We start from the raw sequence: 6,000 nt of genomic DNA, 5'->3' as shown, positions 1-6,000 counted from the left end.
ATATATATATTATATACTAGTAATTATGTAGATGTAGATATTATTACGTAGTGCATAAAAATGCGTATTGCTTGCGTGTGTTTGGCCCGAAAAACTAACGGGGGAAGCTCATTAAGGTAAAAAGCCGAGTGCAAACGTCGACTAATAGCGAATTACACGAAGGGGAACCTTTACACCCGCCCGGCAATATGATGCGAGTATTACTGCGCTCTTCCTAATTACCAAATGCGGACTGCGCTGAAATATTCTGAACAATCCATGAAATAATACCGTGTATTCTGAAATATTTATAACCAACTTGCAACTCATTTTTTTCAAAACTTCAGCTACAATATGAAGAAATATTTTTTTTTGTAAAAAAAATTCAATGATTTTGATTCTCGTGCTAAATTATTACTAAAACAATTTTAATAATCCTATCATTGGATGTATTAACCGTATAAAAGGGTACTTCATAGGGCATAGGGTACTTTCTTATGATGGCAATCATGGTCGGAATGACTATAATATGATACGAAAGCCGAACGATATATATGTATATGATACGAATCGTATCACATCACACTGGTGCATACATTTCTAGAGTTAATAATCACAATACCCGTGCTGAATTAAAGCCCGAAATCGAGTTAACCTCTGGTTTCTGAATCGTGCAAGAAGGGATAACCATTCTGTCAGAAATATGGTCAAAAATAACACATCTTTTTTTCTTTGTGAAGGAATACTTATGCCTATTTATAATAGTTTAGGTTATTTCCACATCATTTAGCAGCAATAAACAACTTGGTTGTGAAGTTTTAATAATATTTTGCTATGAAAACTGGCGCAAATGCGAAATGAATTCCAGCAGTTGTGTAGCGCTTATTCAGCAGCTATGTATAATGGAGACTGTTTAAGTAGACGTATAGGTTCTTTATAGGGTCTACGTTCTTAGATCATAGACATATAATTGTATGAAGTCCTACTATCGAGTAGAATAGAGTAGATAAGAGTTCTACTATCTACAGTCTAGTCTAATTGATCTTAAACTAGGTTAAATTATCGAAGACCTACCTCTAAAGCTTAGAACGTATTATTTTTTTTTTCATTAGGTGCGTTGGTAACTACTAGCACAATTTACTTACTTTTTAAATTACATTTGTTGTGCATGCCTTTCTTTAAAGTGTAAACCAAACAGGTCGATCCACCAGTAATTTTATGTCAATCAATCATTATGCATAACGAAGTTAAAAGACTCAAAAGTTAGAAGTCATCGCAAACCGCATGGTGGAGTTGCATCAAGGGACAACGGAGGGCCTGCGAGAGGGGAGAGGGGGGAGAGTCTATCAGCATTTCGGCGCGTCCGCGTTCCCCGCCCCTCCCTCCCGCCGAATTCGCCCTGCACCTCGAACCGATGCTCCCCTCCTTGCGCCGTGCTAACCTTGAAAATAGTTTTTACTGACACGAGGGTATTCACCCCGAACCCGAATTCCGAGGCCCAATGCACACTGCCGGCTTCCTAGCTATGCAAGTGGGTTTCTTATAGGAATCTTAGATGCATTCGACAAATCGCGTCGTGTGTCACGGCATGTGAGTTTACGCGGACAACGTTGGCAGGCAAAGGATATTTGATTATGTTAAGTTTTTTTAGTCGTGTGTTTTGTTCGCTTTATGCGGAGCTCAAAGGAAAAAGTGGAACTTGTTGTGCTTTAGGAAGGTTGTGGTTTAGGTACCTATTTAGTTACATATGCGTATGTAACTGAATAGCCCGCACATACTTTTAAATATCAATAAACTAAGTATTACTATTGATGTTCACCATTTCAAGATTAAATTATAACCTAAAGAAGTTATCGTTAGATTAGGGAAAAGCTTCAGGGGCGCATCATCATAATGATCATCATCAGCTTATTCATTTCCCAGTCCACGGCATAGGCCTCCTCTATCTTAGAATAAAAGGATTTAGAGCTGAGGCAATCAACGACGGAGCGCAATCCCAGCACCTACGGGCATCGCGCCATACCATCGGCGCCCACTGGACGTCAGAGGTCTGCCACGTGACCTCCTGGACGCCTAAACGCTTCCTCGCCGCTGGCTGATGGGCGCTCGCTAGTACAATGCTGACGGGTTCGACCTCACTGAGCGGCGGGCGCAAGCCTACCACGGACGTACCACGCCGCCGCAGCCCGCTGCTCGACGCGACCTTTTCGCTGGCTAGTCCGCGTTGCCGCGGCTATTACGGACTTGACACCACGGACCAAACGGTCCCACCCAGTGACCCACATGTAGTTGCAAGCGACGTTCCAACCACTGGAAAGGTCCATCACCCTGAACAGGGTCCAGGGTCCATCCCCCTACAGGGAAACCGAGGACGTCTTCTTTGTTGGAATCTACCACGCTGCTCCAAGGTGGTTAGACGGATAGTTATTATCAACTCTTTAGTGACAGAGCTCTTCTGGGGATGTACCTTGCTTATTTCTGCCGCTAAGCAGCAATGATGTGTTCCGGTCTGAGGGGCGTGGTTGTCGGTGTAATTACTGGCACTTGAGGCTTAACACCTACGCCTCAAATGTATGGACACAAGACGACATGATGCAGGACGTGCTCCTTACGTGCGCTGTGAAGTGTTGCTGTTTATATCTTTCATCTGCTTGGTCCGTCAATTATTACTATAAAGAAATTAAATATAAAATAAACTAGAACCGTGCTCTACTTGGTCAGTAAGTACCTACTGAAAATTAGTAAAAACCAAATCGATATCTTCCTAAAATCTTTACAATGTAGGTAGGTATTCAATTTAGCTTCGATTCCTTCAAAAAAGAAAAGACAAATAGTTGTCAAAAGGCATATACTTACTTTAATATTAGCGGCAGATGGATAACAAATTAATACTTGTTTTTAACGGAAAAATAAGTCACCTAGACAGCGACTAGCCAGCGAAACTAGCAATAGTTGTAAATTTAATAACTCGTTGCTCCAGTGGCATGCACTGGGTCTTCGGCCAGGGTATGCGCAAGGCAAGGTACATGGAAAAATTCAATGGAAAAATGGGAAAATTCCCTACCAATACGAGTTATATAAAATAATTTGGGTACGCAGTGCTTTTGTGCATGTATGAAGTGCTCGCCACTGCGTTTCTCGTTGCATCGAGTAGGAGAAAACAAGGTCGCAAAATATTACACAATCTATTGGTATCATTTAAGTAGTTACGTGATCCCTTAATAATGGTCACTTCAGTTAGATGTGCTAAATGTGATGATTTAAACAAGTCAAACTCTTGAGAAGCAGTACCTATCTTCATCATCATTCACAACCCCTTACCGGCCCACTACAGGACATAGGTCTCCTCTCTGAATGGATAGTAGTCCACCAGGCTAACGCAGTGCGGATTGCTGGCTTTGAGAACATTATGGAGAAGTATTAGGTATGAAGGTAGGCACCGTTGAAGCAAGTAAAATTATTGCCCATTGCGCACATAATTCTCAAAAGTAAGAGAAGCGAACTGTCGGTCCCCAAGTAAAAGGAAACCGAAGCCTTACCCACTAAGCTTTCGCCACTTCGAGTGCTAGCTTAAGTCGGTCGGATATAAGACAATTTGAGGACCATTCAGTCGCCTGATCAGTCACTTGGTCTCAACATTACGAACACAGAGCGTCTCGAATGTATAGTAGTGCCTAACATAACCTACGTTATACATTGAATCAATGCATTATTACGAAATTAATAAACCAAGCGGTCCTCCTTTAGTTTTTGTTCTAATATGAATTCCTATTCTATCATCTAACACAGCATATCATTGCCAAGCAAGAACGGCGCGTACAAAATTCCACCCGTAGCGAAACAAATAAGAAAAAGAAGGCTCATCATTTACCTGCAAGAGCCGTTCGGGAAAGAAAATAAAGTAAGGCAATCGTTGTAGGTAGATACATATAGCCGTAGATATATAGCAAAGCAAGGGTAAAGCGGCAAAAAAGGTAAAAGATGATGCGCCCGCGCAGTCGACTCGACCGCGACCCGCGCCTACGCGAAGCCCCGCCGCTTTATTATGCCTCCTCCAATGAACATGCAATGTTTAAACGATTTTAAATACTATATCTACCAAAATCCTGGACCTAATATGAAGATAGAAAAACTTTATTGCGACTAAAATATAAAGAAACGGTTAAAAAACAAACAGTACAAAGATGCAAAGACAGCCTTAATACTTTAAATAATCTTTTAATGATAACGATAAATGAGCTTTTAAAAAGCCTAGTATAAAGATTGAATCCCTACCAATCTTTATAGTTAAAAAAATGCTTACAGAAATATCGCATAAATTATGCGATTTATTATAATTATTAGAAATATGTGGTATTAAATTATGTTTGTTTGAATTGTTTATTGCACAAAATACAAAAAGAAAAAAGGAACAATAGAGAAACCATTAAGGTAGTTTAGGTGTTTCTTTTCGCTAAACCAATCTCTCCCAGACAACCTTTGGTGAAAGTAATTCCTAAAGATCGGATATGAAATTATTCCGGACTAAAACCTCCTTATTTAGTAGTTGATAAAAACAAACAATACAAACGCAACTCTAGCACGAAATTGCTAGCACTGTTTTAAATCTTTAATTGATCGGTTCCTATTCAAGTTTTGACCAAAACAACCGACAGCCAACGTGACTCGTCGAATTATGAGCAACCCCAACTGCAAATGCATTTTGATTGGTGGGCAGCTGCCCGTAGAAGCAAAAAAACTTGCTTTCTAAATTACCGCTCATATTATCAACAACGATACTTTATCTAGTGCGAACACCTTTCTCGTGATCATAATCGGAACCTCAACCATGCTTCCGTATTAAATAAGCGCTAATAACAATCTACGTGCATCGTTGCGTCTTCAAGAACTTAATTTATTAACTTACTTGTATCAGATTTAGATTAGTGCCTTAGAATAATGCATTGGGAATGAGAGAATCGACGTAAAAGTCTTATTTATTAAATGTTTATGCCAGGCTTTTTCATTAAATCTCTCAGCAGACGATGAAGGATCTAAGCTCTGTTATATCTATGAGATTATATTAAGAGATGATCCGTAAAAGAACTATCTTTATTACTTGATATGACTTGTACTATCTCCAAAGCATTCTAATAATTCATGGGGTCAAATAGTTTGCAGAACATCCGAATGCTATTTCCGTATAAATATATTTGGCACTAAATAAATAGGTCATATTATATAACCATACATTATTTGTTTAAAAAAAATCAACATCAGCGAATCAACACAAAATCAAAATAATTGGTATTAATTAATTATTAGAATCATCAGAATTGCGAGGCACCAATATACACTGCGGCTGTACACTAAGAGCAGTCTTTTAAGTAGCCGAGGCCTTTGGGCATGAGCTGGCGTCCGCTTGCAAAGTGTGGCAACAACATGACCAACCGAACCAAGCAGTGTGCGTGGCACAGAGCTTGGAGGACCGATTGACGTAGGTTATGACCGATTGGGACACAAGGTGCTAAAGTGGCGACCCTACGCTGAAAAACTCAGCGGTGGTAGAGCATCAACGAGAAGACAAAGAGAGTCGAAAGAAAAATAGTCTATAATATTTATCATTACAAAATACTTATTGCGATACATACTCGTATCTTCTTGTTACCTTGCCCAAAATAAATAGACATTCTGCAAACCTTGATTATAACATTCAAATCAACATCATGTACCTAACCAGAATTCATGACATCGAAGTTGGCAGATGTAGAATGTAAATATTTGACAATGAAATGATTTGAAAAATTTTCGGGCATAATTAACATTTCAATGCCGTAGGTATAGAATCAAAAATCTCAGCTTCACTATTAGTTTTATTATTTTCGTGATGGGTTGCCTAATTTCGTTTTTCGTGATGCATGGTTAAATTTACTAAACGCAATTATTTAAATTACCATTTTATCTTTGCATTGTTAGTTGCCTTGGTAAATAGGCAAAAAATTATAAGGAAATATTTAAAAAATATTTCGTATAAATACCTAT

The sequence above is a fragment of the Pararge aegeria genome, chromosome 5 (assembly GCF_905163445.1).
Source record: "Pararge aegeria chromosome 5, ilParAegt1.1, whole genome shotgun sequence".
NCBI lineage: Eukaryota > Metazoa > Arthropoda > Insecta > Lepidoptera > Nymphalidae > Pararge > Pararge aegeria.
This window is presented reverse-complemented; position numbering follows the sequence as displayed.